Consider the following 22,768-nt stretch of genomic DNA (forward strand, 5'->3'; position numbering starts at 1 on the left):
TTTTTTCTTGCTCAGTGTGCCCCTTTTCATTATCAATCTGTACGAGAGTAACCACTAATAACGACATCACACAGTCAAGACTAGCCTACCTTAAAAATCTCCTTTGCCAATGCTGGTAATCCAAAAACTCTTCTTTTTAGCCTCAGGCATATTTTTTGTTTGTTTTTTGTTTTTTGGTTTGGTTTGGCTTGTTTTTGTTTTTTGTTTTTGTTTTTGTTTTTGTTTTGGCACAAGGTCAAAAAGTCACATTCTTCACCAAAATATCACAAAATCTCTAGGTTACTTACTAATATTTTTCTCTCCTGGGACCTCTTGAGCTGGACCATCATAACCTGCATTTCTCTGAGCACCACTGTCTTCCCTACTCCTATTAGTGTACTCCAAGAAGCCCCACTTAAAGAATTCAACTGTTTTCCTAATCCAAAGTCCCAAAGTGCACATTTCTCCAAACAAAAGCATGGTCAGGCCCATCACAGCAATACTACTCCAGTCCCTGGAACCAACTTCATCTTAGTCATTGTTTTATTGCTGTTGAGAGATGCTATGGCATCTCTTATAAAAGAAAACAATTAATTGGGGCTGGCTTATAGTTTTCAGAGGTTTAGTGCATTATTGCCATGGGGGAGCATGGTAGCATGTAGGAAGATGTGGTGCTGGAATGATGAAGAGTTCTACATACAAATACCAAATCCACAAGCAGGAACACACACACACACACACACACACACACACACACAGAGAGAGAGAGAGAGAGAGAGAGAGAGAGAGAGAGAGAGAGAGAGAGAGAGGGATTGAGATTCTGAGCTTGACTTGGGCTTCTGAAGCCTCCAAGCTCACCCCTGTTCCCCAAGACATATTTCCTCCAACAAGGCCCCACTACTCATCCTTTCAATTAGTGCCACTCCCTAAGCATTCAAATATATCAGCCTATGGGAACCATCATACCCTACTACTCTGAATATTTCTTTTAGCTGTCATTTTGAGAATTAGTGACAGCATCAATCTCGATCTCTTGATCTTGTATGACCATCATGCATAGATTCCTTACAATAAGACAACTGGCAGCCTATCAATAGGAATTCATAATGTCAATCATTCTGCTGTCAATGAACTATTTGTGAATGTGCACTTCATTAGACTGGGAGATGTTAAAACGGACGGATGGAGATCAACAAACTCAACTTAGAAGTGGCATATATTGTGATAGCAACTGAAGCCAAACAAAGCAGCAAACAGACCCTGGGAAACCCACACGTGTCTCTCCTTGAGAAGTTTTTCTCCATTAAATGCTTTTAATTTGAGCATATGCATATGCAGCTGGCATGAGGTGACCAGATTATTTCCACATTCGTTTCTTGGAAAGATTTTGCAGCACTTTGTGTTCATATATGCAAGCTTGGAAAATATTACAGAGTTTCAATGTGTTTCATAAGCCCTGTGTCTTAGCTGTTGTTCTTGTTACTTTCTTTTGCATTAGTAAGATGCAGGTGAACAATACAAATTGTAAACATTTTTTTTTTTAATTGACAAAGGTGGATGCATCCGGGAGTGCCCCCTCCTATGGAGTCTGCTTTTCTATACCTGTTGGCTTATTCTACAAAGCTATCTAGGTTGGCTGGAGCGATCATGCCAGCCTCATGTTTGAAAGAGGTTTTAAAGGAATGTCAACAGCATACTTCCATCAGAAATTGTTACAGTATTTAGCCTTTCTTCAGAGAATCACTAAATCCACCAGTATTTAATTGGATGGGTGATACAAATTGTATAACTCTAATTTTTACTATTTGTGCAAAAGATAGCTCTCATGCATATTCTAGGATGAGTTATTCCATAAAATACACATAATTGGAGACTAGATAAATGGCTCAGTACTTAAGAACACTTTCTGTTCTTCCAGAGGACCAGTGTTCAGTTCCTAGGAACAATGTGATGGCTTGTGGTGATATTTGTTTTTGTGCTCTAATAAATAAAGCTTGCCTGGAGATCAGAGGAAAAAGCCAGCCATTATATTAAACAGAAGTCAGACAATGGTAGCACACACCTTTAATCCTATCACTTGGCAGGCAGGGATTTGTCTGGATCTCTATGAGTTCAAGGCTACACTAGGGAACAGAGCCAGACATGGTGACACATGCCTTTAATCCCAGCACCAACCATAGAAGTTTGGAGGTCTGCACAGACAGATAGGAAGTGACAGAACTGTGCAGGAAGAGGAAGTGATGTAGCTGGACTGAGAGAGTGAATGACAGAGCAGAGTAGAAAGTCATATACGCATGGATATACCGGAGTAGGTCTCTTTGGAAGCTATGGAGTTGGTGAGGTGAGGTTAGCTGTGGCTTCCCCTATTTCCCTGATCTCTCAGGTTTTCACCCCTACATCTGGTACCATGTTTTTTTTTAATTTAATAAGACCATTTAGAAATTTGTCTACAGTGGCTCAGAACTGTCGTAACACCAGTAGCATGGGTTCTGACATCCTCTTCTGCCTCTCAGACCACCAGACTGGCAAATGGTACCCATGCATACATATTTGAGGCCAAACACTCAAACACATAAAAAAAAAATCATGAAACTTTGAAAAAACAAAATACAAGGAATTAGACCATATCCTAAACTCTCTGGCTGACCCTGAATGATCAAATACTCCTCATACAGTTGGCTATTTGGTCATAAGTGTTTTTTTTTAGGTTTATTTATTTATTATGTATACAGAAGAGGGCACCAGATCCCACTACAGATGGTTGTGAGTCACCATGTGGTTGCTGGGAATTGAACTCAGGACCTCTGGAAGTGCAGTCAGTGCTCTTAACCTTTGAGCCATCTCTCCAGCCCCATATGTGTTTTTTAAGGTGAAATGTAGAAAAGAAAATATTAGTATTTCTGAGCATGCTGGGGTACACTAGATAATCTCAGAACTCAGGAGTCTGAGGTAGGTGGTTCTCTGTTAGCTTAAACCAGCTATGGCTACAAGTGAGTTCCAGGCCACCTAGATTATACACCCAGACTATGTCTCAGAAGAAAAGATAAAGTTGATTTCAAAGAAAAATGAGATATGAAACACTAACTGAGTTGTTCGAACTCTATTATATCTTGTGACATTTCAGTATGACCTATGGTATAAATGCAGTTTTGTTCCTTCAGAAGGAGAAGCTTGAAGAACATGTATTAATTAGCCTGTTAAAGAATGACAGGTATTGACACCATATTTTTAAATAGAGAAATATTAAGTATTATGTCTAGGCTGTGAAACCTCCATACCTCATAGATGAACCATTAAACCAGAAGTCAAAATGCTGCACTCAATATTGAAGGGAGGCTATGAACAGAAACCCTACTCCTCAGATATGAAAATTATGGAGAACACGCTAAACTGTAATGGGGTATAGAATCCTTCTCTGGTATGCCAGGGGAACAGTAAAATCAATGTTAATAAGATTAATACTTCTGAGACTTTGAGATCTAATATGTCTAAAAATTCCACATAGATCTTGTCACCAAGAGCCCTTAGGTTGGTGACAAAAGGGGCGTAGTTCTGCATTCCTGATGCTTAAAGTTGGCGGGAGATTTTTATGTGCTCCTGTGGGTGGGAAACATTTAGGAGTACATCATATAAGAAAACCCCCAACCAAACTGCTGCTTTTCCATTGAGGATATATTACATATTTGATTTGATTGAACCTTAGGGAACTGATCTGGATAGAGACATAGTTGTTATCATTTGTATTTTCACACATTGCAGATACTAATGATTAGTGGGTCACATTTTAACAACAAAGCAACTGGAAAGTTCACCTGAATTTTTTTCTAAGTATTCAGAAGTTTTAAAGTTGAAAAACTAGAGAATTAACATTATGTATCTTCTTGTCCATCAAAATTCTCATGCGTGCACACTTGTGTGTTTGTGTGTGTGTGAGAGAGAGAGAAAGAGAGAGACAGAGAAACAGAGAGAGAGAGAGAAAGAGAGAGACAGAGAAACAGAGAGAGAGAGAGAGAGAGAGAGAGAGAGTCTACATATATAGCCATAGCTTATGCTATCATGCTGGCCTCAAACTGACTGTATTTTCCAAGTGTCTGGCCTTAAAATGTTGATGCTCTCACTTCCTCTTTTCTGATGTTTGGATCACAGGCAGGTTCCACCAGACTTAAAACTTTCATCTTCCTCTTTTTTCACTCTGAGGCATATGTGTTTTGTTTTGTTTTGTTTTTAATGTTCGGCAATGCTGGTCTGTCTAAATACTATATTCTCAGCCCTACAACCTTGGCTCGACACTGAGTGTATAAACACTGAGTTGCCCCTTGACACTAGGTGTATAAACACTCAGCCTTGATTCTTTACACACCGTGTCCATGGACTCAGGAGTAGCATTTTTGGAAAGAAATGAAGTAGTAACACAGTTTTTAAACAGCATACCGATGGGGTCTGGGGAGATGGCTCACTCAGTAAAGCTTCGGAAGTGTGGGGACTTGAACTTGGTCCTCAGAATGCATGTTTATAAAAAAAAATCCCACAAAAGCCAAGCATTGTGGTAAATACTTGTAATCCCTGCACTGGGGAGGCAGAACACTGGGGAGGAAGATCACTGGGATTCCCTGATCAGCTAGCCTAGCACGACTGACATGATTCCAAGCCAGTGAGAGACCTTTTTCTCAAAAGCAAACAAAAAGGGCTGCAGAGATGGCTCGGTTGTTAGGAACACCTGTGGCTCTTTCAGAGGACCCAGCATTCATACTGTGCAGCTCAGCTCACAATCACCTGTAACTTCAGCTTTGGGGAATCCAGTGTCTTTTCTTGTCTCTACAGACACCCGTGTTTGTGTGCACACAGATAAACACACATACACATCATTTTTAAAAAGAATGTTTAAGACAAAGCAACAACAACAACAAAAAAATGGATGATGCCTGAGTACCAAAGGTCATCCTTTACTTTCTGTACTCACAAGTACACATGTACACTCTTACCCTCAAGAACACACACACATACACACACACACACACACACACACACACACACACGTGCACACGCAGAGACATAAAGACATATTTGCACTCCATAAACACACATGTGCACACATACACACAAGCATTCCTTTGTACAGGAGGCTGAATTCTCAGTCTAATTTCCTGTAAATTGCTGATCTCAGCATTTCTTTCTAGGTTAGCATTTCCCATAACAATGGCAAATAATGTAATATTTATATAATCTTAATATTTTTTCTAGAATGATCTTTTGAACTTCTCTGAAGGTACTAATGTCCATTTTGTGAGTACTATAGAGGAGAGAGAGAGGAAATGAATGATGCTAATATATTGCATTTTCATTTCCTCTTTTACCTACTAATTATTTTTGGTTTTGAAATTTAATGTATTTTTAAAATTTCATAGATGAGTAATAAATTTATAAAATTTCTAACTCAATTTCTTCTCCTTTCAACTCCTTTGGTGTCCCCCAACTCCCTCTCAGTTCATAATTTCTCCTATAATTATTATTGCTACACATATATAAACACACACCCTACTGAGTCTATTTAGTGATGCCTGGTGTGTGTAGCCTTTACTTCCTGGATTGAAACATTCTATCCTACATGAAAGCTCCTTAAGACAGGAAATAAACAACACAAAAGAGCTTCAGGAAGTTCCTGAAACTAATCAGATCTACTAGGTGTCTTCCTACAAAGGAGTAAACAGTAAAGACTATAAAGAGTCACCCTCAGACATGACCAACTGCCTGATAGAAGTAGAGAGAAACCCAAGAGAAGCAGAGACCAGTGAACTGCCTAGAAGAAACAAAGACCAGCAGAGCTGCTGGAAGAGGCTCAGACTAATTGAGTCACCTACAAAGAACACACTCCAACCTGTTCAGCTGCCTGTAGGTTGTGCAGTGTGCTCCAAGTTTACAGTGTTTGTGAGCTGTCATCCATGCTGGGTGAGCCTTGATGAGTCAACTGCCTTTGAGTCTTTTTGTTATTGTTGTTTAAGTAATGCTTCATCCATATTCCTATAAGTAACCCCAATAAAACTTTTGGGTTCACAAAGTTGGACTTTGGTGATATCAATGCTTTGGTCTGTAGTTATGTCCCCATCTTGAGAAGATGCTTGTCTTTCAGACAATACCTATATGTACATGTGTTTAGAGATGATCCTATGGGATTTATAATCTATTAGGTAGCTTGTCTCTGGAGAAAACTGATTCTCCCTCTCCTGGCATCTGTTGATTGCTGGTAACTAACTTATATCTATGGGTGGTGCCTCATGAAATCCCCATCCACACTGGCAGATTGACTAGTGATGTCATTATGCAGGTCTTGTTTATATAGCATTCATATATATACATATATATGCTGATATTTCATGGGTGAAGCTTTCCCTGTCCAATCGAGCAACAGAAAACCTGATCCTCAGGCATGTACAATTTTCTGTCCTAACTTCTATGATGTTCCCTGAGCTTTAGGTAGGTAGAAATACTGCCTTGTAGATGTACCTATTGGGGTTAGGGACTCCCTTACTTTCTGTAAGTTGGCCAGTTGTGGATCTCTGTCATGGTCACCAGGCACTATAAGAAGATTCTTTGCTGAGAGGTGAGAGTTACACTTAGCTGTGGTTATAAGGATTTGAGTATTTAACCTGACATCACTCTAGAAGCAAGGACAATATAAAGGAACCATGTGGCCAGAGGATAGAAGGAGCTCTAGTGAGCAATAGTGTGACACAGGTGTTATGAAATGCAGAAAGGAAAAAGTCAGTAGTCACCAAATTGAGCTGGGGAAAAGGGTAGAAGGGTGATGCAGAAGGAAATGGAAAAAGGATACATAAATAACACTACAATACCCTTGAAAAATATAGGGAAACATATTCTTTCATAAGCTTAATTTGATATACAGATATGCATACTGTAATTAAACTACATCATGTGATAATGTTCCCCCCAAGAGCCATAGACTACCTAATAAAACCCAAGTGCCAGACATGGGAAGCCTCCCTTCAAGTTGTTGGCCAAGAGTCCAAGAGAGTCCAAAAACTTTGGAGGCTATTGCCATTGCCCTGTGTTGCTTCCCAGAACTTGAAGGCACAAGCTTATTGCTGAAAATACCACACATTTCAGACACAGGACTTAAAGAAATTGATCTGGAACTGACCAGGAAGGTTCCTCCTTGAGGACTAGCTCTTATAGTATGCAAATATGCTCTGAAATATGCCAACAGAGAAAAGCAATCCATAGTCTTACTCAGCTGCAAAAACTATGAACTATGACAGTGGCCAGCCTAGCAAAATACCCCAATGGAGCATTAAGGTAATTTTTAACCTGGGCTAACCAACAGTCATCTAATTGGATGCAAGCTCTGACCCTGTGAGGAAGTACTTGCCTGATGCTGTAAACCTAGCCAAGCACCCAAAGCAAGAAAAGCTATAGTTCATATAAAAGAACCTAGTACTGACATTTTCCTAGACCATCAAAATCCGTGTGTGAATCTAAGTGAAATCATAGTCAAGGGAGAATATGACTAACAAAGTATTACTGAGATCCAATGATGAATCTGAGGCTCACATGTAAGAATGAGGGGCTCTGGTTAGCTTACAGACAACATCCATACCTTAAAATACTCAGAAAGCATGCCCCAGTACAACTGATACTCTCTTTCAGGGCAACGATGATGGCAGCTTTTGCTCTTTAATCAAGAAGGAAAGTGTTATTTTTCTGTCGATGCTGGTATTGCTTCTCAATGGAGTCTCCATGTGCGTGCTCACAAACACATGTCTTAGGGCTGAATTAAAATGAAAGTGAGCTTCAGTACAGTTAAATGTGTCTATCTTATAAGATGTCCATGCTTTTAGACTTCTAGCCATTTCTGCTAGCTATAGTCTATGCTGTTGCAGCAATTTGAGATCCTGGTAACTTGACCTTATTTTAAATATGGGACATTGTTATCTGTTCCTGTGGAAATTATAAAAACACTCTTAAATGGAGCATATAAATCAGCTGCAGATCCTTTCACTCCAGTGGGACAACAGGATAGAAGAGAAGTTGTTCCCTTATTTTGAAAATATATGAATAATCAAAACTATCAGCTATCCGTCCCGCATTAAGGGTGAGGGATTGATACTGATTGTAAGAGCTAAAAGATGGGATGATCTAAGTTGTGAACTGACTTTACACAATGCAAGCAAATGCAGTGATTGCATTCACCCCCAGATTCTCCCCAAAAATGCCCATCTCTCTGCATCCAGTCTGTAACACTTTGTTATCTGGTCCATGATTTCTGTATCTGGTTCTGTATCTAGTCTTTTGGCTTCAGTCTATGACTCTTTACCACCCATCTGTGATATTCTGTATTTGGTCCATGGCTCTTTATCTGGTTCATTGTTTTCTGCATGTATTCAACTTTCTGAATCAGTTTGTGGTGCTCACAATTGGTCAATGATTATCTCTGGTCTGTGATTTTCTATAGCTGGCCCATGACTCTCTATATCTGGTTCATGACTCTTTATCTGGTACCTGACTCACTGCCTCTTTTCTGTGACTCCCTGAATCCAGTTACTGTTATCAACCTATTCTGCCATTTGGGGGAGCTTACTGGGCTTGGATGTCAACCAGATCTATATTCTTTTTCTGTGGGAAGTTGTTTGTGATTAGCTGGCACCAGTACTCTTGGATTTGGGGTAAATGATCTTTCTCTTCCTGAACACTCACATGTGCCTGCTTTTTCAGGAGAAAACAAAAGACAGACAAGAACAGAGACCAAATGCATTTGTCATAATCTTTCTTCAGAACTGCTTTACTACATTCTACTCTTTGAAACAGTGGCTTGATGATCATTGAGTCAAACCAAAATCAGCATAGATCAGACAGTGAATAAGGTTAATTCAAATTGTTTTGTTTTAATTTTTTTTAACATCAGTACTAGTAATGTGGATTTAGTATAAAATGTTCTTAACTATTGTTTGCTGAGACTGGGGCCTGTAGAGGACTTACTATAAAGTTCATATAAAATATAAACCATAATTTTGAAGATAGAGATGTGTAGGTAATTTCAAAGTCATTTATCATGGTACTTCAGATGTCCCAATAGAACAAACTTGAAAACAGTTATTATCAGGACTTAATATTTGGTATTGGAAAATTCACTGGTATGTACTTACCTGGGGAATACTAGTTCTACAACTCAGCATTTCTTAGTCAACTTGTAGTTGTTAGTATAGGGCTGAGACCTCATAGGTTTTCCACCATCCACTTTGGTATGTCTGTTGTAGTAAAACTTGTTGGGCAGTCCTGCTTGTAAGACTTTATGGGTGTAGCGTATAGGCCATTAATTTTAAAGAGGTCAAGGAAGAATCTATGGTAGTGTTTGGAAGGAGGAAAAAGAGTGGAGAAATACTATATTATAATCTCTAAAAACCCAGAAAATTGATTCTTTAAGAACCATCATTTATTATCATTTAGTCTCTGGCAAAGAAAAATGTCAATGGGTAGATTAATTATCTCCTCACATATGAAATAGATTTGTTTCTCTGTGAGCTCATTTTCAGTAAAGTACATGTATATAAGTAAAACATGTAACAATAGGCTTTAAGTTCAAAGAATCTAAGAAGATATCTTGATACTCATCTTTAGGATTAAAAACAGGCAGAGAATACAAAATACAGAATGAGCTTGAAAGTCTTAGTCACTAATGAAAAAAGTTTCATGGTCTTTAGTTAATTATAAAATATGGGCAATTCCTGGTAGATCCTACAGCATTCAGGATATTTGGGGTTTTTGAATAAATAATTTTTTTCTTTATTATTATGTGTTTTAAATTTTATACATCAGCCATGGGTTCCCCTGTCCTCCCCCCTCCCGCACCCAACCCCATCTTCCCCCCCCAACCCCTCCCCTCCATTCCCATGTCCTCCAGGATCAAGGCACCCCTGGGGATTCATTTAAACCTGGTAGATTCAGTACAGGCAGGTTCTGTCACCTCCTTCCAGACTGAGCAAAGTGTCCATTCAGGATATTTGTATTTCATGTAGCCTGAGGTACCCCTGAATGCTTTCTGACTTTTAGAAATATTCCTAAAGAGTCTAGGTTTTGAATATGTTGGCAAACTGATCAGAGTACTTATAACTGACTTGGGTTTATATCATCCTTTCTTTTCTAATAAAAGATATCTGCACATACAAAAATTCTTATAAAGCTTTCAAACAGATTGAAAAGCAAATATTCCTTGTTTGAATTTTATCAGTTTAGCTTAAATTAATATTTATGCACCAGTAGGCACAATTTGCCATCTCCTTGAATATATTAACTATATTAGAAGATAACCTAAAGTTGATGTCAAAATTCTAAGAGGGCACCTAGGTGCATATATAACCCATGTTCCATGGGGCACATCCAACACAAAAACTGTAAAGTTACTTAAAACATCATGAGATATTTGGGTGATGAATTTTGGAAATACTGGCGCTATTCACTGTGAACCTTGCACATGACAATATTATATTGCAATTTCAAAGTCAGACATGCTGATGTCCTATGAGTTTCTTTCAGTATATTAAGGGAAGCACCCACAACTTTCTCATGATATAGCACAAGTGATGCAATATTAACTCTGTGATAGTATAGATGATGCTGCAGTATGGGAGTAAGGTTTCTTACTGGTTCACATAACTGCTCTGGTGGCCCTGAAGGGCTCTATCATAACTTCACCTGTGGGTGAAGAACAGAGTGTAGCTTCTAGCCCCCATCCCCCCAAATACCTTTTAGCTGCATCTTTAAATGTTAAATTTAAATTTCTCAGCCCTCAGTCAAATAGTTATAATTCAATTGTTGAATTATATCCACCAAGCAGCTTGAATCAGTTTGAACATAAACCTTTCTTTGATCAAGTGAAGAGGGAGCTCACTCCAACCATGTTCCTAGCACATAGACTCTCCCTATACAAACAATGAGAAATTAAGATGTGCTGGGCTAAGACAATAAATGTTTGCTCATTTATTTTGTAGCATATTAATTTAACATGTAAGACCTAGAATTTTGAGTGTTCCCATTAGTAATCTCATCATCATAGCTAAAATAAACTATTTTGTTAAGTCTGAATTTTTTATTTGTTGTGATCATGATGAAGTATCCCTAAGCCAGGCATGAAATAGCTTGACAGTAGACATGTCATGTAAAGATATTTTACAATTCCTATCTGTCTTTATGCACCTTGAAAGGAAAAGGGTGGAACTAGAAAACAATCAATCTGACTGAGATAAAATAGACCCAGGTCTGAAGTGGTGATACCTCCCTCAGTTCTTTGATGATTCCAGATCATTTTAGCTATCCTAGTATTTTTGTGTTTCCATGTGAAGCAGAAAACTGTTCTCCAAGATCTGTGAAAAATTGTCTTAGAATTCTAGTGGTAATTGCATCTGTATATGTCTTTGGTAGGCCATTTTTACTACATTAATCTTACTGATGCATAAAGCATAGGAGATCTTTCCAACTTCTGATATCTTCTTCAATTTCTTTCTTCAGTTTCTCAAACTTTTCATCTTGCAAGTATTTCACTTGCTTGATTAGAGTTACCTCAAGGTATTTTATATTTTTTGAGCCTATCATGAAGAATGCTGTTTTCCTGATGTCTTTCTTAGTCCATTTGTTATTGGCATATAGGAAGGCTACTGATTTTTTGTAATTTGATGATGTATCCTACTTGACAGAAAATGTTCTTCAGCTATAGGAGTTTCCTAGTGGAATTTTTAGGGTCACTTATATATACAATCATGTCATCTACAAATAGAGATACTATGGCTTCTTCCTTTCCAATTTGTATATCCTTGATCCCCTTCAGTTGTCTTACATATCTAGCTAAGACTTCAAATGCTATTAGGAGAAGGTATGCAGAGAGTGGATAGCCTTGTCTTATATTCCTGATTTCAAAGGAATTGCTTTGAGTTTCTCTATATTTAAGTTAATATTGGCCATGAGCTTGCTGCAAACTGCCTTTATTATATTAAGGTATGTCCCTTGTATCCATAATCTCTTCAAGACTTTAATCATGAAAGATTTTGGATTTTTTCAAAGGCCTTTTCTGCATCAAATGAAATGGGTGTGTAGGCTTTTTTTCAGTTTGTTTTTTTTTTTTTTTAAATATGGTGGGTTACATGTGATGACATATTGTGTACCCTAATAAACTTTGGCTGAAGATCAGAAAACAGAACAAGCCACTAGATTAAACATAGAGGATAGACATTGGTGGCTCATACCTTTAATCCTAGCATTTGGGAGGCATATGAGTTCAAATTCACCCTGGACTACATGAGATTGACTCAGCCTAGGAGAGAAACATAGACAGTCAGTGATGGCACACATCTTTAATTCCAGTACTTGAGAGTTACACACCTTTAGTCCCAGCACTTGGGATCTCATGCCTTTGCTTGGGAAGCACACATGCCTTTAATCCCAGGAAGTGATGGCTGAGCAGAGAAAGGTGTATAAGGCCTAAGGAAACAGGAAATAGAAGATTTTTAATCAGGCTGAGTTGGTGAGGTAAGAGGTGGTAGCTGTGGCTTGTTCCATTGTCTCTCTGATCTTTCAACATTTACCCCAATATCTGGCTCTGGGTGTTTTAAGACCATTTAGGAAATCATGTTACAGTTATGTTTATTGGTTGATTACATATTGAATCATCCCTGCATCTCTAGGATGAAGCCTGCTTGATCATGGTGGATGATCTTTTTGATGTGTTCTTCAATTCAGTTTGCAAGTATTTTATTGAGTATTTTTACATCTATGTTCATAAGGGAAATTGGTCTGTAATTCTCTTTCTTTTTTGGATATTTATGTGGTTTGGTATCAATATACTGTGGACTTGGAGAATGAAATGGGCAATTGTGGTGGTATTGTGTTCCCCAAAATATTATGCACCCTAATAAAATTATCTGAGGTCAGAGAACAGAAAAGCCACAATATTAAACATAGAAATTAGGTGGAGGCACATACACCTTTAATCCTAGCATTCCAGAAGCAGATATCCCTCTGGATCTCTGTGAGTTCAAGGCCACCTTGGAAACATCCAGGCCAAGTGACTCATGCCTTTAATCCCAAGAATTGAGCCTTTAATCCCAGGGAGTGATGGTAGAAAGGAAAGATATATAAGGCATGAAGACCAGAAACTAGAATCATTTTGGATGGATAAGCTTTTAGGCTTTAAGCAGCACAGTTCAGCTGAGATTCATTTTCATGAGGACTCAGAAGCTTCCAGTCTGAGGAAATAGAATCAGCTGAGGAACTGATCTGTTGAGGAAGCTGTAGCTTGTTCTGTCTCTCTGATCTTCCAGCATTCACCCCAATAAGTGGCCTCAGATTTGATTTTATTAATAAGACTCTTTAAGATTCCTGCTGCAGGCAATATTACTTCTGTTACAATTTTGTGGAATAATTTGAAGAGTATTGGCATTAACTCTTTAGAAGTCTGGTAGAATTCTGCACTAAAACCATCTGGCCCTGGGCTTTTTCTGTTTGGAAGCCTTTTAATGACTACCTCTATTTCACTAGGTGTTATAGGTCTGTAAGTATTTATTTGACTTTGTTAGGTGGTATGTATCAAGAAAATTATCCATTTCTTTTATATTTGCCAATTTGGTGCAGTACAGGTTTTTAAAAATATATTCTTATAATTCTCTGGATTTCCTTGGTGTCTATTTTTATGCTTTCCCTGCTCTTTCATATTAGTTGTTAATTTGGATCTTCTCTCCCTGTCTTTTAGTTAATTTGGCTAAGGGTCTGTCAATCTTATTGATTGTCTCAAAGAACCAACTCTCTGTTTCATTGATTCTTTGTATTGATTCTCTGTTTCTCTTTTATTGATTTCAACCATGAGTTTGATTGTTTCTTTCTGTCTACTTTATTTTCTTTTTTTTAATTTTTATTTATTTATTTTTATTTAGAGAGGTTTTCTTTTTTATTATATTTGCGTTTTAATTTTATACATCAGCTATGGGTTCCTCCCCCTTCCCGTCCCTGTCCCCACCTTCCCCCCATCCCCTCCCCTCCATTCCCATCTCCTCCAGGGCCAAGACTCCCCTGGGGATTCATTTAAACCTGGTGGATTCAGAACCCTCAGGTCCAGTCCCCTCCTTCCAGGCTGAGCAAAGTGTCCACGTGTAAACCCAAGGTTCCAAACAGCCAACTGATGGAAGTGGACACAGAGATCCTCAGCCAGGCCCCAGGTGGAGCTCCAGGAGTCCAATTGTCGAGAAAGAGGAGGGACTGTAAGAGCGTGAATTGTTGAGACCAAGATTGGAGAGGCAAAGGGACAAATAGCCAAATGAATGGAAACACATGAATTATGAACCAAAGGCTGTGGAGCCCCCAGCTGGATCAGGCCCTCTGGATAAGTGAGACAATTGAATAGCTTGAACTGTTTGGGAGGCATCCAGGCTTTGGGACCAGGACCTGTCCTTACTTTACTTTCTTATGTGATTTCCTCTTTTTTTTTTTTTTTTTTTTTAGCACTTAGTACTATTACCTTGCCTTTTAGAATCACCTTCATACTGTCCCATAAATTTATTGTGTTTTCACTTTCATTTGATTCTAGAAAGTTTCAAGTTCCCTTCATAATTTCTATCTGGACCCATATTTCATTTTCATTAACTAATGAGTTGTTCTGTAGTTAGAGTTTTCCTGCCTGGCCCAGTCAAGACAAATCTCTTACCCGCCAGTCCCACAGTTGCTCAGACCCAACCAAGAAAGCACACAGAAACTTACATTTTTTAGAAACTGTATGGCTGTGGCAGGCTTCTTGTTATCTGCTTCTTCTATCTTAAATTAACCCATTTCTGTTAGTCTATACTTTGCCACATGGCTTGTGGCTTACCAGTGTCTTTACATGTTGCTTTTCATGGAGGTAGCTGCCAGTGTCTCCCCCCCCCCCCCCGCCTTCTACTTTCCCAGAATTCTCTTCTCTCTTGTCCTGCCTATACTTCCTGCCTGGCCACTGGCCAATCAGGACTTTATTTACACAGATTGATATCCACAGCATTGTTCAGTTTCTGGGAGTTTGTAAATTTTCTGTTATTGTATTCAGCTTTGATCTTTGGTGATCAGATAGGATGCAGGGTGTTATTTCAATTTTTTTGTATCTGTTGAGATTTGCTTTGTGTCTCAGTATGTGGTTAATTTTGGAGAAAGTCCCATAAACTAATGAAGAGAAAGTATATTGTTTTGTGTTTGAGTGAAATGTTATACAAATATCTGTTAGGTCCATTTGGTGTATGAAATAAATTAGCTTCAGTATTTCTCTGTTTTGTTTTTGTCTGGATGACCTGTCTATTGGTGTGTGAGGGTCAATATGTGATTTAAGCTGCAGTAGTGTTTCTTGGATGCACTTGTGTTTGATGCATAGAACCTGGAAACAACCTAGATGCCCTTCAACTGAAGAATGGATAAAGAAAATATGGTACATATACACAATGGAGTACTTACTCAGCAGAGAAAAACAATGACGTCATGAGGTTTGCAGGCAAATGGATGAATCTAGAAAAAATCATCCTGAGTGAGGTAACCCAGACTCAGAAAGACAAACATGGTATGTACTCACTCATAGTAGGATACTAGAGGTAAAACAAAGATGACTAGACTGCTACACAACTCCAGGGAGGCTACCTAGAAAATGGGACCCTAGGAAAGACAAAGGGATTGCCCAATGACAAAGAAATGGCTAGAAATGGATGAGATCTACATGAACAACTTGGACGACAGTGGGAGTAATGAAGGGCAAGGTTTGAAGGAAGAGAGCTTAGGGGAACAGGAGATCCCAGCTGGATCAAGAACAGAAAGGGAGAACAAGGAATAACAGACCATGATAAATGAAGACTATATGTGGACAGGAAGAAACAAAGTGCTAGAGAGGTCCCCAGAAATCCATAATGATATATCCACTGTAGACTACTAGCAATGGTCGAGAGAAAGCCTGATCTGACCTAGTCTGGTGATCAGATGGCTAAACACCCTAACTGTTGTGCTGGAACTTTCATCCAATAAGTGATGGAAGTGGATGCAGAGATCCTTGGGCCAGGCCCTAGGTGGAGTTCCGGGTGTCCAATTTTTGAGAAAGAGGAGGGACTGTAAGAGCGTGAATTGTTGAGACCAAGATTGCAAAAGGCACAGGGACAAATAGCCAAACGAATGGAAACACATGGATTATGAACCAAAAGCTGTGTAGCCCCCAACTGGATCAGGCCCTCTGGATAAGTGAGACAATTGAATAGCTTGAACTGTTTGGGAGGCACCCAGGCAGTGGGACCCAGACCTATCCTTAGTGCATGAGCTGGCTGTTTGGAACCTTGAGCTTACACAGGGACACTTTGCTCAGCCTGGAAGGAGGGGACTGGACCTGCTTGTACTGAATCCACCAGGTTGAATTGAATCCCCAGGGGAGTCTTGGCCCTGGAGGAGATGGGAATAGAGGGGACAGGCTGGGAGGAAGGTGGGGGTAGGGGGGAGGGGGAGGACAGGGGAACCCATGGCTGATGTATAAAATTAAAAACACAAATATAATAAATAAAAAAGAGGAAAAAAAAGAATTATAACATTCTTTTGGTGGATTTTTAGTTTGATGAGTATGTAGTGTCTTTCCCTAATTCTTCTGATTAGTTTTGGTTTGAAGTATTTTGTCAGATATTAAAATGTCTTTGCTGGCTTGCTTGTTAGGTCCATTTGCTTGGAATGACTTTTTCCATCCTTTTGCTTGAGGTGATGTCTATCCTTGATGTTAAGGTGTATTTCTTGGATACAGCAGAAGGATAGATCCTATTTTTACAGATAGATCCTTTCTATTAGTCTGTTTCTTTGGATTGTAGAATTGAGACCTTGATATTGAGAGATATCACTGAGTATTGTTTGTTGATTCCTGTTATTTTGTTGTTGTTGTTGTTGTTGTTGTTATTGTTGCTGCTGCTGGTGGTGGTGGTGGTGGTGGTGGTGGTGGTGGTGGTGGTGGTTGTGTGCGTATGTGTGTATGTGTGTGTATGTGTGTGTGTGTGTGTGTGTGTGTGTGTATGTGTGTGTGTGTGTTTGCTTGCCTGGGATTATTTGCTCTTTGTGTTTTCTTCTTTGTCCTTAATCTTTACAGGTTGAAGTTTTCTTCCTAGTATCCTCTGTAGGTCTAGATTTGTAGATAGATACTGCTTGAATTTGGTTTTATCTTGGAATGTCTTTGTTTCTCCATTTACTATGATTAAAAGTTTTGCTGGGTATAGTAGGCTTGACTTACATCTGTGGTCTCTTAGAGTCTGTAGAATGTCTGTCCAGGCCCTTATGCTTTTAGAAACTCCATGGAGAAGTCAGGCCTTATTTTAATAGGTCTTCCTTTTATGTTACTTTGTCTTTATTTTTTTCCTTGAAGCTTTTAAAATTGTTTCTTCATTCCATATGTTTGATGTTTTGATTTTTATGTGCTGTGGGGAATTTTTTTCTGGTCCAGTGTTATTTAATGTTCTGTATGCTTCTTGTACATTCATAGGCACCTAATTCAGGTTGGGGAAATTTTCTTCTAGGATATTGACTTGGGTTTCCTCTCCTTCCTCTATTCCTATTATTCTTAGATTTTGTATTTTCATAATGCCCCATATTTCTTGGATGTTCTGTTTGAGGATTTGTTGAAATATAACATTTTCGTTGACAGAAGTATCCATTTCTTCTTTGTCTTTAGTGCCTTAGATTCTCTCTTCCACCTATTGTGTTCTGTTGCTGAGGCTTGCCTCTGAGGTTCATGTTCTAGCTATTAAATTTTTCATTTCCATATTTTCCGCAGTTTGAGTTTTTTTTAAATTGATTCTATATCTACTGCCAGGTCCTGAACTGTTTTATTCATGTCTTTTCACTGTTTGTGTTTTCATAGATCATTTTAAATGGATTTATTTATTTTCTTTTTAAAGACTTCTATCATATTCATAAAGACTAAGTTAAAGTCCTTGTCTTGTGTTTCAGCTAAGTAGCATTTCCAGGGCCTACTGGAGTAGGGTTGCTGGGCTCTGTGCAGGAACATACCTACTGTCCTGACTGTTATTATCCTTTTACCCAAGTGTAAGTATCTGGGTTTGGGGAGATTGTAATTCTAAGTGCTGCTATCTGGTCTCATCTTTTCAGGGTGTGTGTTTTTTTCCCTGGGATTCTGTTGTCCTCTCTGTTTCTTGGGAGAGTGTAGCTGGCAATGTGTTCCCTAGTAGGGAATGCTTTTGGGATCCTACTGTTTGTGGCCACTGGGGTTTCCAGGTCAGATGTATTTCTAGGTATTGGGAACTGATATTCAGGAATGTGGATGGTCTAGAAAGTGGTGCTGACAGGGTCCCCAGGAGGTATAAAAGTAGAGTGTTTAGTATCTCTTAGTTCCCTGGTAATGGGGGAAGAGAGTGAGGTGAGACCACAGCAGGTAGTCTGCACCAGAGCTGGGCATGAGGCTGGGTGATTGGTGTGGAGGAAAGAACACAGAATGAAGATCTGAGGCTTGCCTAAGTCTCTGCTGGCCTACTTGCATCTCTGGCCATTTTGCCATTTGGGTTCCAGGGAATACCTGCTTGAATTGGGGGCCTGAGACAGAGGGATAAGCAAAGAGGAAGGTTGGTGAAAATCTGCATGATCTGCTGAATATGGGGGAAGAGAGGGAAGAAGCCAAAGCAGGTAGTCTGCTGCAGAGCTAGGGTATTGGATTTCAAGAAGTGAAGATCTGCAATTAGCCTACCTATTTTCCTGTCCTGTGTGGCCAGCAGGTTTCCAAGTTACTCTTGTAAGCTAGCTGTTTGTTGTAACCCATTTGGTCTGAGTACTCCAGGATCTCTACATTCTTGTCCCTTGAGCTGTGCCTTATGTAAATGCTGATTTAAAGAAACAAATTAAATACTGCTGGCAAAAAAACTGAGTTGAATATATGTCACCAGATCTTGATAGTAAATCGTTCTAGATTTTTTTTTTCAAAGTGGAATTACTCTTAGAGGAGCATCATCAGCCCAGATGGGAAAATTCCATTAAAACTATATATATGAATGTGTGCACAGACTTACATGAATTGTATGTAGTTTTAGGGAGATGGAGAATAGTATGATTCTTTGTAACTTTCTATACATCTTTACTGCTCTTTTACCCTCCTTCTTCTGTGTCTGAAAGAGTGCATGGGGAAGTGTTGTAGAGGAGAAAGGGAAGAGGGAAAATTGTAAGTATATTATATAGATTTAAAAGGGGAATTATTAGGAAAGACTGGCAAAGACTTATTGGTGTGAACATCGATGATTCCCAGGCCTCCAGTTTCTAGGTCTTACTGTGCAGTTTACTAGCAACTTCGGATTTCAGCTGTTAATAGCTGTGAATAGTAACAGCAGCAGCTGATCCCAGCCAACTAAGGGAGACACTGCTTAGAGTAGCAGGTTATTTTGGTAATAAGACTGAGACTTTTGTGCAGTGAAGCTTTAATCTGGGTTAAGGGAAATGATTTCTCTCTTCTTTATCTTGCAATAACTATTAACTCAAACAACCAGTCCTTATTCTACAAGGAGATAAAAGGTTCTTCTTCTGTTTTGCTTTCTCAATGGGTTATATGTAAGAATAACATTGACACTGGTGGTACAAACCTTTAATCCCAGCACTTGGGAGTCAGAGACAGGAGGGTCTCTGAGTTCCAGGCCGGCCTGGTCTACAAGGGAAGTTCTAGGACAGGTTCCAAAGCTACAGAGAAACTTTGTCTCAAAAATAAACAAACAAACAAAACAAAGCAAAAAAATGGGGTTTTTGCTAATGGTTACTACACACTAATCAGATACTTTAAAATGTTTCCCACCAGAAAAGCAAAGGCAAAAGCCCATAGGAAATGCTCTGTTTGGTTAGTATAAAAATTTGTTTGAGGTACTCAAAGGAATAAATTGTTTTTAGTCAGTCCTCAGCAAGAGAAGTAGATTTGCATAATGGCAAATCAATCTATTATTAAAATAAGTTATTATTCTAAATGATTAGATGAAGAAAGTTGTGTTTGTGTTTGCTTTTTAATTGTTTCCTTAAAAAAAAGAAAGAAAAAGAAAGAAAAGAAAAGCAGTGTGTAGAAGACCTGGCACGGACAGAAGACAGTTTATGCAGGAGAGGGTGATTTTTGACATCAGTTTCATGATTCTGGAAAATATAAAATGTGACAGCATACTTTTATGGAAAAACTTCTCACAACATGCAACTATAATAACTCATTAAATTTTAGGATACATCCTAACATATATATTGTGTTCCAACAGACACAAGTAAAAATAATTGTTAAGTGTATACAAATGGTTAGATAGGGCAAATCAAAGACAACGTTTAGAGAGTAAAAGAAGAAAAATGGGCCAGGGGTTAGGGTTGTAGCTCAGTGACAGAGGACTTCCCTGGAATGGTTGAGAGTGAGAGGGTAGAGAGACAGAGACGGAGAGAAAAGAGAGAGAGAGACAGGGAGAAGAGAGTCACAATAGTGGGTTGACAATTGCTAAGTTTGTATACCCTATGGTATTTATTGCAGTCTCTTTGCATACATATCTGATAGAGTGTTCTTCCAGACACAGGGTGTATGCTATTTTTCTTCAAATTTAAAAGTGCAGCAGTTCTTTTATAATTTTAAAATTTTAAATGTAATTTCCCTATTGTCAATTTGCCTTATATCCAATGATTTATTTTAGCTGCAAATATGTGACTGTAAACAGAAATGAACCAAATTTTATTTTTTAAACATTTTTCATTTTTAAAGGTTTTCAATATTTAATTTTTTCCCAAAACATGTGACATATTATTTCTTTTGAAATAAGATAACATTTATTACTTCCATATGTAATGGTCTGCTGTGTTTTCAAATATCCCTTTCATGTGGCAGACTCTTTGCCCACCAGAGTATTATATTTCATAAACCAGACTACCTGCTAAGGGTGATATACCTCAACCACTGTATCTCTGGGACACTTAGAAAGTCCTCACTTTAGTGAGTGTTCATGGCAAGTATGTCTGTCCTGAAAAGAAACAATCCCTTTTTATTTGGATATCCAGGGCCCCCGGCAGAAAACAAAACTTGCAGGCTACCATATTGGTATAAATCCCACTTAACGCAAAACATTGCTTATGATGGTAAAGTAGAGTTTAGAAATTTGTCTGTGTTAATCTAAGATTCTATACAGACACTAAAATGAGAAACTCAATATCCAGACCTGTGAGACACCTTGTGGGTAAAGGCACTTGCTGTGGACCAAGTGTAGGATACCCAGAGTTTACGCTGTTGGAACAGTCAAACTGACTCTTTGCCTTTTGATTTCCATACACAGACATGAACAATGATGCAAGCATACACATACACTGAGTAAATAACCAAGCACAGAAATAAATGCACTAAAAACCAAAGTTAAAGAAAATAACAAAATAGGTATTGTTAATAAAAGCAAATTAAAAACAAATGTCCATATGCTATATATTCTCACAGGCATGTCTTGAAATATTTATGTTAATTAAATTATAGATTTATTGAAGAAATGAAGTTATGGCTCCTTAAGAGTATGCAGAGGTTAATTCTACTGGGCTTTAAGAAGAGGGAGAGATGGAAAGAGATGGAGAACCAGAGGAGTGGGAATATGTTTGGAGTATTCTATATTGTTTATTTAACAGAAATCATTACCATAGAAGACTTCCTTCTATATTAATATGCTATTTCATTTTCTCGGACACTACCTCCCCTTTTCTGGTCTGTTTTAAAACTGTTTGCCTAAAATTTACTTTTAAACTCTGCATGATATTACAGTTCACTAATTTTTAATAAAAAATATTTTTGCTGCTATCTAAACACAGACGTGGTCATTTCTTTTTCATTAAAAAAAAGGAAAATCAGCTATTTCAGGAAACCTCCTCTTGATGATCTAATTTCTCATAGAAGACAAGGAAGAGATGGGATTTTCTGTGTTGTGGCCGATTTTCTGATGTGTCATGGAAGTTATAATTGAACTTTCCCAGGAGAGGGGATGGCTTTCTCATTAATACAAAATTGCAGTTAGTTGTTCTTATGAAAGCAGCTGCCTATACAAAGCTCTTGATATCTGTACCCCTCAAATGTGACAGCTGAGTCAAATGACTCTTTTCACATTGTTGTATCACTCTTTTTCTGGAGTTGTGAACAAATGTCTTCTTCTCCAGGAGGAGCACTAGAGACAGACAGAGTCCACCAGAGTGCACACCCGGTCCACCTTGGTGAGCCAGGGAGATTGTAGGGCTTTCAGAGCATAGGGGAGGGATTGGGTACTTACATGGTTGTGGCTGAGGTATTAGGATATTTGCCTTTCCTCTGCCCACTAGTGTATCTTCTGAACTTCGTTGGCAAAGTTGAATTTGACTTGAGTAAATACTTTGCAGCATGGATGTGTTTGTTCAAAACATGACTCTGGTTAGAGCTCACTATTTCACTAGTTTCTACAAGTCTTAATATTAGTGTGAAGGTACCATATAACAATGTTTTAGAAATGGACCCAGTTTCAGAGTAAGTTTCATCATAGCACCCTTCTGTGAGACATGCATGATTATACAAACCTTAAATGTTAACTTTTGTCTCCAGATGAACGCCTGAGTGTTTTGTTGGCTCCCCGCCCCCAGTGGACCGCAGATGTGAAAGCATTGGTTTTAGAAGTTGTATTTGAGGACAGGGATTAGGCAGAAAGGGAAAAACAAGCCAAAGAGAAAGAGGGGGCGACGGTGAACAGAGCTAAAGACATTATTTTTGCCTGGTCAATAATATTGTCACTGAACATAAGCGCTGAACTTCCTA

At 38.6% G+C, this 22,768-nt stretch overlaps 1 protein-coding gene across 1 annotated transcript in view; it reads left to right on the plus strand.

Moving 5' to 3' along the window:
• The window catches only part of Pcdh15 (protocadherin related 15), a 1,427,876-nt gene that overhangs the window by 669,596 nt on the left and 735,512 nt on the right, over positions 1–22,768 (plus strand). The window lies entirely within an intron of this gene.

This window comes from Onychomys torridus, chromosome 18 (genome assembly GCF_903995425.1).
Source record: "Onychomys torridus chromosome 18, mOncTor1.1, whole genome shotgun sequence".
Lineage (NCBI taxonomy): Eukaryota > Metazoa > Chordata > Mammalia > Rodentia > Cricetidae > Onychomys > Onychomys torridus.